Source organism: Phyllobates terribilis, unplaced genomic scaffold, assembly GCF_046119375.1.
Source record: "Phyllobates terribilis strain yellow unplaced genomic scaffold, ASM4611937v1 Scaffold_332__1_contigs__length_2088354, whole genome shotgun sequence".
Classification (NCBI taxonomy): domain Eukaryota; kingdom Metazoa; phylum Chordata; class Amphibia; order Anura; family Dendrobatidae; genus Phyllobates; species Phyllobates terribilis.
In genome coordinates this window covers 694,529-706,157 of record NW_027363092.1, presented here as the reverse complement: position 1 = coordinate 706,157, position 11,629 = coordinate 694,529, and positions in this window count along the sequence as shown.

The following is an 11,629-nucleotide window of genomic DNA, read 5'->3' as shown; positions in this document are numbered from 1 at the left end:
GCAGGAAAAAGCAAAAAATTTCAGAATTGCACCTTGCAATGCGGAGAAATTACTGTTTGTGCATTTACAATATTCATTGATTTTTGCCATTGAAAAACATCATGTTATTCATATACCAGAAATGTTTGAAGCTACTGACTGAATGAAAGGAGCTGGCATCTCACTCTCTTTGAATCTTCTTTATCATGCTAGGATTAGCAGGAAAAAGCAAAAAATTTCAGAATTGCACCTTGCAATGTGGAGATATTACTGTTTGTGCATTTACAATATTCATTGATTTTTGCCATTGAAAAACGTCCAAAAATGTTTGAAGCTACTGACTGAATGAAAGGAGCTGGCATCTAACTCTCTTTGAATCTTCTTTATCATGCTAAGAGGAGCAGGAAAAAGCAAAAAATTTCAGAATTGCACCTTGCAATGCGGAGAAATTACTGTTTGTGCATTTACAATATTCATTGATTTTTGCCATTGAAAAACATCATGTTATTCATATACCAGAAATGTTTGAAGCTACTGACTGAATGAAAAGAGCTGGCATCTCACTCTCTTTGAATCTTCTTTATCATGCTAAGAGGAGCAGGAAAAAGCAAAAAATTTCAGAATTGCACCTTGCAATGTGGAGAAATTACTGTTTGTGCATTTACAATATTCATTGATTTTTGCCATTGAAAAACGTCCAGAAATGGTTGAAGCTACTGACAAAATGAAAGGATCTGGCATCTCACTCTCTTTGAATCTTCTTTATCATGCTAAGAGGGGCAGGAAAAAGCAAAAAACTTCAGAATTGCACCTTGCAATGCGGAGAAATTACTGTTTGTGCATTTACAATATTCATTGATTTTTGCCATTGAAAAACATCATGTTATTCATATACCAGAAATGTTTGAAGCTACTGACTGAATGAAAAGAGCTGGCATCTCACTCTCTTTGAATCTTCTTTATCTTGCTAAGAGGAGCAGGAAAAAGCAAAAAATTTCAGAATTGCACCTTGCAATGTGGAGAAATTACTGTTTGTGCATTTACAATATTCTTTGATTTTTGCCATTGAAAAACGTCCAGAAATGTTTGAAGCTACTAACTGAATGAAAGGAGCTGGCATCTCACTCTCTTTGAATCTTCTTTATCATGCTAAGAGGAGCAGGAAAAAGCAAAAAATTTCAGAATTGCACCTTGCAATGTGGAGAAATTACTGTTTGTGCATTTACAATATTCATTGATTTTTGCCGTTGAAAAACGTCCAGAAATGTTTGAAGCTACTGACTGAATGAAAGGAGCTGGCATCTCACTCTCTTTGAATCTTCTTTATCATGCTAAGAGGAGCAGGAAAAAGCAAAAAATTTCAGAATTGCACCTTGCAATGCGGAGAAATTACTGTTTGTGCATTTACAATATTCATTGATTTTTGCCATTGAAAAACATCATGTTATTCATATACCAGAAATGTTTGAAGCTACTGACTGAATGAAAAGAGCTGGCATCTCACTCTCTTTGAATCTTCTTTATCATGCTAAGAGGAGCAGGAAAAAGCAAAAGATTTCAGAATTGCACCTTGCAATGTGGAGAAATTACTGTTTGTGCATTTACAATATTCATTGATTTTTGCCATTGAAAAACGTCAAGAAATGTTTGAAGCTACTGACTGAATGAAAGGAGCTGGCATCTCACTCTCTTTGAATCTTCTTTATCATGCTAAGAGGAGCAGGAACAAGCAAAAAATTTCAGAATTGCACCTTGCAATGCGGAGAAATTACTGTTTGTGCATTTACAATATTCATTGATTTTTGCCATTGAAAAACATCATGTTATTCATATACCAGAAATGTTTGTAGCTACTGACTGAATGAAAGGAGCTGGCATCTCACTCTCTTTGAATCTTCTTTATCATGCTAAGAGGAGCAGGAAAAAGCAAAAAATGTCAGAATTGCACCTTGCAATGCGGAGAAATTACTGTTTGTGCATTTACAATATTCATTTATTTTTGCCATTGAAAAACATCATGTTATTCATATACCAGAAATGTTTGAAGCTACTGACTGAATGAAAAGAGCTGGCATCTCACTCTCTTTGAATCTTCTTTATCTTGCTAAGAGGAGCAGGAAAAAGCAAAAAATTTCAGAATTGCACCTTGCAATGTGGAGAAATTACTGTTTGTGCATTTACAATATTCATTGATTTTTGCCATTGAAAAACGTCCAGAAATGTTTGAAGCTACTAACTGAATGAAAGGAGCTGGCATCTCACTCTCTTTGAATCTTCTTTATCATGCTAAGAGGAGCAGGAAAAAGCAAAAAATTTCAGAATTGCACCTTGCAATGTGGAGAAATTACTGTTTGTGCATTTACAATATTCATTGATTTTTGCCATTGAAAAACGTCCAGAAATGTTTGAAGCTACTGACTGAATGAAAGGAGCTGGCATCTCACTCTCTTTGAATCTTCTTTATCATGCTAAGAGGAGCAGGAAAAAGCAAAAAATTTCAGAATTGCACCTTGCAATGCGGAGAAATTACTGTTTGTGCATTTACAATATTCATTGATTTTTGCCATTGAAAAACATCATGTTATTCATATACCAGAAATGTTTGAAGCTACTGACTGAATGAAAAGAGCTGGCATCTCACTCTCTTTGAATCTTCTTTATCATGTTAAGAGGAGCAGGAAAAAGCAAAAAATTTCAGAATTGCACCTTGCAATGTGGAGAAATTACTGTTTGTGCATTTACAATATTCATTGATTTTTGCCATTGAAAAACGTCCAGAAATGTTTGAAGCTACTGACTGAATGAAAGGAGCTGGCATCTCACTCTCTTTGAATCTTCTTTATCATGCTACGAGGAGCAGGAAGAAGCAAAAAATTTCAGAATTGCACCTTGCAATGCGGAGAAATTACTGTTTGTGCATTTACAATATTCATTGATTTTTGCCATTGAAAAACATCATGTTATTCATATACCAGAAATGTTTGAAGCTACTGACTGAATGAAAAGAGCTGGCATCTCTCTCTCTTTGAATCTTCTTTATCATGCTAAGAGGAGCAAGAAAAAGCAAAAAATTTCAGAATTGCACCTTGCAATGTGGAGAAATTACTGTTTGTGCATTTACAATATTCATTGATTTTTGCCATTGAAAAACGTCCAGAAATGTTTGAAGCTACTGACTGAATGAAAGGAGCTGGCATCTCACTCTCTTTGAATCTTCTTTATCATGCTAAGAGGAGCAGGAAAAAGCAAAAAATTTCAGAATTGCACCTTGCAATGCGGAGAAATTACTGTTTGTGCATTTACAATATTCATTGATTTTTGCCATTGAAAAACATCATGTTATTCATATACCAGAAATGTTTGAAGCTACTGACTGAATGAAAGGAGCTGGCATCTCACTCTCTTTGAATCTTCTTTATCATGTTAAGAGGAGCAGGAAAAAGCAAAAAATTTCAGAATTGCACCTTGCAATGTGGAGAAATTACTGTTTGTGCATTTACAATATTCATTGATTTTTGCCATTGAAAAACGTCCAGAAATGTTTGAAGCTACTGACTGAATGAAAGGAGCTGGCATCTCACTCTCTTTGAATCTTCTTTATCATGCTACGAGGAGCAGGAAAAAGCAAAAAATTTCAGAATTGCACCTTGCAATGCGGAGAAATTACTGTTTGTGCATTTACAATATTCATTGATTTTTGCCATTGAAAAACATCATGTTATTCATATACCAGAAATGTTTGAAGCTACTGACTGAATGAAAAGAGCTGGCATCTCTCTCTCTTTGAATCTTCTTTATCATGCTAAGAGGAGCAAGAAAAAGCAAAAAATTTCAGAATTGCACCTTGCAATGTGGAGAAATTACTGTTTGTGCATTTACAATATTCATTGATTTTTGCCATTGAAAAACGTCCAGAAATGTTTGAAGCTACTGACTGAATGAAAGGAGCTGGCATCTCACTCTCTTTGAATCTTCTTTATCATGCTAAGAGGAGCAGGAAAAAGCAAAAAAATTCAGAATTGCACCTTGCAATGCGGAGAAATTACTGTTTGTGCATTTACAATATTCATTGATTTTTGCCATTGAAAAACATCATGTTATTCATATACCAGAAATGTTTGAAGCTACTGACTGAATGAAAAGAGCTGGCATCTCACTCTCTTTGAATCTTCTTTATCATGCTAAGAGGAGCAGGAAAAAGCAAAAAATTTCAGAATTGCACCTTGCAATGTGGAGAAATTACTGTTTGTGCATTTACAATATTCATTGATTTTTGCCATTGAAAAACGTCCAGAAATGGTTGAAGCTACTGACAAAATGAAAGGATCTGGCATCTCACTCTCTTTGAATCTTCTTTATCATGCTAAGAGGAGCAGGAAAAAGCAAAAAACTTCAGAATTGCACCTTGCAATGCGGAGAAATTACTGTTTGTGCATTTACAATATTCATTGATTTTTGCCATTGAAAAACATCATGTTATTCATATACCAGAAATGTTTGAAGCTACTGACTGAATGAAAAGAGCTGGCATCTCACTCTCTTTGAATCTTCTTTATCATGCTAAGAGGAGCAGGAAAAAGCAAAAAATTTCAGAATTGCACCTTGCAATGTGGAGAAATTACTGTTTGTGCATTTACAATATTCATTGATTTTTGCCATTGAAAAACGTCCAGAAATGTTTGAAGCTACTGACTGAATGAAAGGAGCTGGCATCTCACTCTCTTTGAACCTTCTTTATCATGCTAAGAGGAGCAGGAAAAAGCAAAAAATTTCAGAATTGCACCTTGCAATGCGGAGAAATTACTGTTTGTGCATTTACAATATTCATTGATTTTTGCCATTGAAAAACATCATGTTATTCATATACCAGAAATGTTTGAAGCTACTGACTGAATGAAAGGAGCTGGCATCTCACTCTCTTTGAATCTTCTTTATCATGCTAAGAGGAGCAGAAAAAAGCAAAAAATGTCAGAATTGCACCTTGCAATGCGGAGAAATTACTGTTTGTGCATTTACAATATTCATTTATTTTTGCCATTGAAAAACATCATGTTATTCATATACCAGAAATGTTTGAAGCTACTGACTGAATGAAAAGAGCTGGCATCTCACTCTCTTTGAATCTTCTTTATCTTGCTAAGAGGAGCAGGAAAAAGCAAAAAATTTCAGAATTGCACCTTGCAATGTGGAGAAATTACTGTTTGTGCATTTACAATATTCATTGATTTTTGCCATTGAAAAACGTCCAGAAATGTTTGAAGCTACTAACTGAATGAAAGGAGCTGGCATCTCACTCTCTTTGAATCTTCTTTATCATGCTAAGAGGAGCAGGAAAAAGCAAAAAATTTCAGAATTGCACCTTGCAATGTGGAGAAATTACTGTTTGTGCATTTACAATATTCATTGATTTTTGCCATTGAAAAACGTCCAGAAATGTTTGAAGCTACTGACTGAATGAAAGGAGCTGGCATCTCACTCTCTTTGAATCTTCTTTATCATGCTAAGAGGAGCAGGAAAAAGCAAAAAATTTCAGAATTGCACCTTGCAATGCGGAGAAATTACTGTTTGTGCATTTACAATATTCATTGATTTTTGCCATTGAAAAACATCATGTTATTCATATACCAGAAATGTTTGAAGCTACTGACTGAATGAAAAGAGCTGGCATCTCACTCTCTTTGAATCTTCTTTATCATGCTAATAGGAGCAGGAAAAAGCAAAAAATTTCAGAATTGCACCTTGCAATGTGGAGAAATTACTGTTTGTGCATTTACAATATTCATTGATTTTTGCCATTGAAAAACGTCCAGAAATGTTTGAAGCTACTGACTGAATGAAAGGAGCTGGCATCTCACTCTCTTTGAATCTTCTTTATCATGCTAAGAGGAGCAGGAAAAAGCAAAAAATTTCAGAATTGCACCTTGCAATGCGGAGAAATTACTGTTTGTGCATTTACAATATTCATTGATTTTTGCCATTGAAAAACATCATGTTATTCATATACCAGAAATGTTTGAAGCTACTGACTGAATGAAAGGAGCTGGCATCTCACTCTCTTTGAATCTTCTTTATCATGCTAGGATTAGCAGGAAAAAGCAAAAAATTTCAGAATTGCACCTTGCAATGTGGAGATATTACTGTTTGTGCATTTACAATATTCATTGATTTTTGCCATTGAAAAACGTCCAAAAATGTTTGAAGCTACTGACTGAATGAAAGGAGCTGGCATCTAACTCTCTTTGAATCTTCTTTATCATGCTAAGAGGAGCAGGAAAAAGCAAAAAATTTCAGAATTGCACCTTGCAATGCGGAGAAATTACTGTTTGTGCATTTACAATATTCATTGATTTTTGCCTTTGAAAAACATCATGTTATTCATATACAAGAAATGTTTGAAGCTACTGACTGAATGAAAAGAGCTGGCATCTCACTCTCTTTGAATCTTCTTTATCATGCTAAGAGGAGCAGGAAAAAGCAAAAAATTTCAGAATTGCACTTTGCAATGTGGAGAAATTACTGTTTGTGCATTTACAATATTCATTGATTTTTGCCATTGAAAAACGTCCAGAAATGTTTGAAGCTACTGACTGAATGAAAGGAGCTGGCATCTCACTCTCTTTGAATCTTCTTTATCATGCTAAGAGGAGCAGGAAAAAGCAAAAAATTTCAGAATTGCACCTTGCAATGCGGAGAAATTACTGTTTGTGCATTTACAATATTCATTGATTTTTGCCATTGAAAAACATCATGTTATTCATATACCAGAAATGTTTGAAGCTACTGACTGAATGAAAGGAGCTGGCATCTCACTCTCTTTGAATCTTCTTTATCATGCTAGGATTAGCAGGAAAAAGCAAAAAATTTCAGAATTGCACCTTGCAATGTGGAGATATTACTGTTTGTGCATTTACAATATTCATTGATTTTTGCCATTGAAAAACGTCCAAAAATGTTTGAAGCTACTGACTGAATGAAAGGAGCTGGCATCTCACTCTCTTTGAATCTTCTTTATCATGCTAAGAGGAGCAGGAAAAAGCAAAAAAATTCAGAATTGCACCTTGCAATGCGGAGAAATTACTGTTTGTGCATTTACAATATTCATTGATTTTTGCCATTGAAAAACATCATGTTATTCATATACCAGAAATGTTTGAAGCTACTGACTGAATGAAAAGAGCTGGCATCTCACTCTCTTTGAATCTTCTTTATCATGCTAAGAGGAGCAGGAAAAAGCAAAAAATTTCAGAATTGCACCTTGCAATGTGGAGAAATTACTGTTTGTGCATTTACAATATTCATTGATTTTTGCCATTGAAAAACGTCCAGAAATGGTTGAAGCTACTGACAAAATGAAAGGATCTGGCATCTCACTCTCTTTGAATCTTCTTTATCATGCTAAGAGGGGCAGGAAAAAGCAAAAAACTTCAGAATTGCACCTTGCAATGCGGAGAAATTACTGTTTGTGCATTTACAATATTCATTGATTTTTGCCATTGAAAAACATCATGTTATTCATATACCAGAAATGTTTGAAGCTACTGACTGAATGAAAAGAGCTGGCATCTCACTCTCTTTGAATCTTCTTTATCTTGCTAAGAGGAGCAGGAAAAAGCAAAAAATTTCAGAATTGCACCTTGCAATGTGGAGAAATTACTGTTTGTGCATTTACAATATTCTTTGATTTTTGCCATTGAAAAACGTCCAGAAATGTTTGAAGCTACTAACTGAATGAAAGGAGCTGGCATCTCACTCTCTTTGAATCTTCTTTATCATGCTAAGAGGAGCAGGAAAAAGCAAAAAATTTCAGAATTGCACCTTGCAATGTGGAGAAATTACTGTTTGTGCATTTACAATATTCATTGATTTTTGCCGTTGAAAAACATCCAGAAATGTTTGAAGCTACTGACTGAATGAAAGGAGCTGGCATCTCACTCTCTTTGAATCTTCTTTATCATGCTAAGAGGAGCAGGAAAAAGCAAAAAATTTCAGAATTGCACTTTGCAATGTGGAGAAATTACTGTTTGTGCATTTACAATATTCATTGATTTTTGCCATTGAAAAACGTCCAGAAATGTTTGAAGCTACTGACTGAATGAAAGGAGCTGGCATCTCACTCTCTTTGAATCTTCTTTATCATGCTAAGAGGAGCAGGAAAAAGCAAAAAATTTCAGAATTGCACCTTGCAATGCGGAGAAATTACTGTTTGTGCATTTACAATATTCATTGATTTTTGCCATTGAAAAACATCATGTTATTCATATACCAGAAATGTTTGAAGCTACTGACTGAATGAAAGGAGCTGGCATCTCACTCTCTTTGAATCTTCTTTATCATGCTAGGATTAGCAGGAAAAAGCAAAAAATTTCAGAATTGCACCTTGCAATGTGGAGATATTACTGTTTGTGCATTTACAATATTCATTGATTTTTGCCATTGAAAAACGTCCAAAAATGTTTGAAGCTACTGACTGAATGAAAGGAGCTGGCATCTCACTCTCTTTGAATCTTCTTTATCATGCTAAGAGGAGCAGGAAAAAGCAAAAAAATTCAGAATTGCACCTTGCAATGCGGAGAAATTACTGTTTGTGCATTTACAATATTCATTGATTTTTGCCATTGAAAAACATCATGTTATTCATATACCAGAAATGTTTGAAGCTACTGACTGAATGAAAAGAGCTGGCATCTCACTCTCTTTGAATCTTCTTTATCATGCTAAGAGGAGCAGGAAAAAGCAAAAAATTTCAGAATTGCACCTTGCAATGTGGAGAAATTACTGTTTGTGCATTTACAATATTCATTGATTTTTGCCATTGAAAAACGTCCAGAAATGTTTGAAGCTACTGACAAAATGAAAGGATCTGGCATCTCACTCTCTTTGAATCTTCTTTATCATGCTAAGAGGGGCAGGAAAAAGCAAAAAACTTCAGAATTGCACCTTGCAATGCGGAGAAATTACTGTTTGTGCATTTACAATATTCATTGATTTTTGCCATTGAAAAACATCATGTTATTCATATACCAGAAATGTTTGAAGCTACTGACTGAATGAAAGGAGCTGGCATCTCACTCTCTTTGAATCTTCTTTATCATGCTAAGAGGAGCAGGAAAAAGCAAAAAATGACAGAATTGCACCTTGCAATGCGGAGAAATTACTGTTTGTGCATTTACAATATTCACTGATTTTTGCCATTGAAAAACATCATGTTATTCATATACCAGAAATGTTTGAAGCTACTGACTGAATGAAAAGAGCTGGCATCTCACTCTCTTTGAATCTTCTTTATCATGCTAAGAGGAGCAGGAAAAAGCAAAAAATTTCAGTATTGCACCTTGCAATGTGGAGAAATTACTGTTTGTGCATTTACAATATTCATTGATTTTTGCCATTGAAAAACGTCCAGAAATGTTTGAAGCTACTGACTGAATGAAAGGAGCTGGCATCTCACTCTTTTGAATCTTCTTTATCATGCTAAGAGGAGCAGGAAAAAGCAAAAAATTTCAGAATTGCACCTTGCAATGCGGAGAAATTACTGTTTGTGCATTTACAATATTCATTTATTTTTGCCATTGAAAAACATCATGTTATTGATATACCAGAAATGTTTGAAGCTACTGACTGAATGAAAAGAGCTGGCATCTCACTCTCTTTGAATCTTCTTTATCTTGCTAAGAGGAGCAGGAAAAAGCAAAAAATTTCAGAATTGCACCTTGCAATGTGGAGAAATTACTGTTTGTGCATTTACAATATTCATTGATTTTTGCCATTGAAAAACGTCCAGAAATGTGTGAAGCTACTGACTGAATGAAAGGAGCTGGCATCTCACTCTCTTTGAATCTTCTTTATCGTGCTAAGAGGAGCAGGAAAAAGCAAAAAATTTCAGAATTGCACCTTGCAATGTGGAGAAATTACTGTTTGTGCAGTTACAATATTCATTGATTTTTGCCATTGAAAAACGTCCAGAAATGTTTGAAGCTACTGACTGAATGAAAGGAGCTGGCATCTCACTCTCTTTGAATCTTCTTTATCATGCTAAGAGGAGCAGGAAAAAGCAAAAAATTTCAGAATTGCACCTTGCAATGCGGAGAAATTACTGTTTGTGCATTTACAATATTCATTGATTTTTGCCATTGAAAAACATCATGTTATTCATATACCAGAAATGTTTGAAGCTACTGACTGAATGAAAAGAGCTGGCATCTCACTCTCTTTGAATCTTCTTTATCATGCTAAGAGGAGCAGGAAAAAGCAAAAAATTTCAGAATTGCACCTTGCAATGTGGAGAAATTACTGTTTGTGCATTTACAATATTCATTGATTTTTGCCATTGAAAAACGTCCAGAAATGTTTGAAGCTACTAACTGAATGAAAGGAGCTGGCATCTCACTCTCTTTGAATCTTCTTTATCATGCTAAGAGGAGCAGGAAAAAGCAAAAAATTTCAGAATTTCACCTTGCAATGTGGAGAAATTACTGTTTGTGCATTTACAATATTCATTGATTTTTGCCATTGAAAAACGTCCAGAAATGTTTGAAGCCACTGACTGAATGAAAGGAGCTGGCATCTCACTCTCTTTGAATCTTCTTTATCATGCTAAGAGGAGCAGGAAAAAGCAAAAAATTTCAGAATTGCACCTTGCAATGCGGAGAAATTACTGTTTGTGCATTTACAATATTCATTGATTTTTGCCATTGAAAAACATCATGTTATTCATATACCAGAAATGTTTGAAGCTACTGACTGAATGAAAAGAGCTGGCATCTCACTCTCTTTGAATCTTCTTTATCATGCTAATAGGAGCAGGAAAAAGCAAAAAATTTCAGAATTGCACCTTGCAATGTGGAGAAATTACTGTTTGTGCATTTACAATATTCATTGATTTTTGCCATTGAAAAACGTCCAGAAATGTTTGAAGCTACTGACTGAACGAAAGGAGCTGGCATCTCACTCTCTTTGAATCTTCTTTATCATGCTAAAAGGAGCAGGAAAAAGCAAAAAATTTCAGAATTGCACCTTGCAATGCGGAGAAATTACTGTTTGTGCATTTACAATATTCATTGATTTTTGCCATTGAAAAACATCATGTTATTCATATACAAGAAATGTTTGAAGCTACTGACTGAATGAAAAGAGCTGGCATCTCACTCTCTTTGAATCTTCTTTATCATGCTAAGAGGAGCAGGAAAAAGCAAAAAATTTCAGAATTGCACTTTGCAATGTGGAGAAATTACTGTTTGTGCATTTACAATATTCATTGATTTTTGCCATTGAAAAACGTCCAGAAATGTTTGAAGCTACTGACTGAATGAAAGGAGCTGGCATCTCACTCTCTTTGAATCTTCTTTATCATGCTAAGAGGAGCAGGAAAAAGCAAAAAATGTCAGAATTGCACCTTGCAATGCGGAGAACTTACTGTTTGTGCATTTACAATATTCATTGATTTTTGCCATTGAAAAACGTCCAGAAATGTGTGAAGCTACTGACTGAATGAAAGGAGCTGGCATCTCACTCTCTTTGAATCTTCTTTATCATGCTAAGAGGAGCAGGAAAAAGCAAAAAATTTCAGAATTGCACCTTGCAATGTGGAGAAATTACTGTTTGTGCATTTACAATATTCATTGATTTTTGCCATTGAAAAACGTCCAGAAAT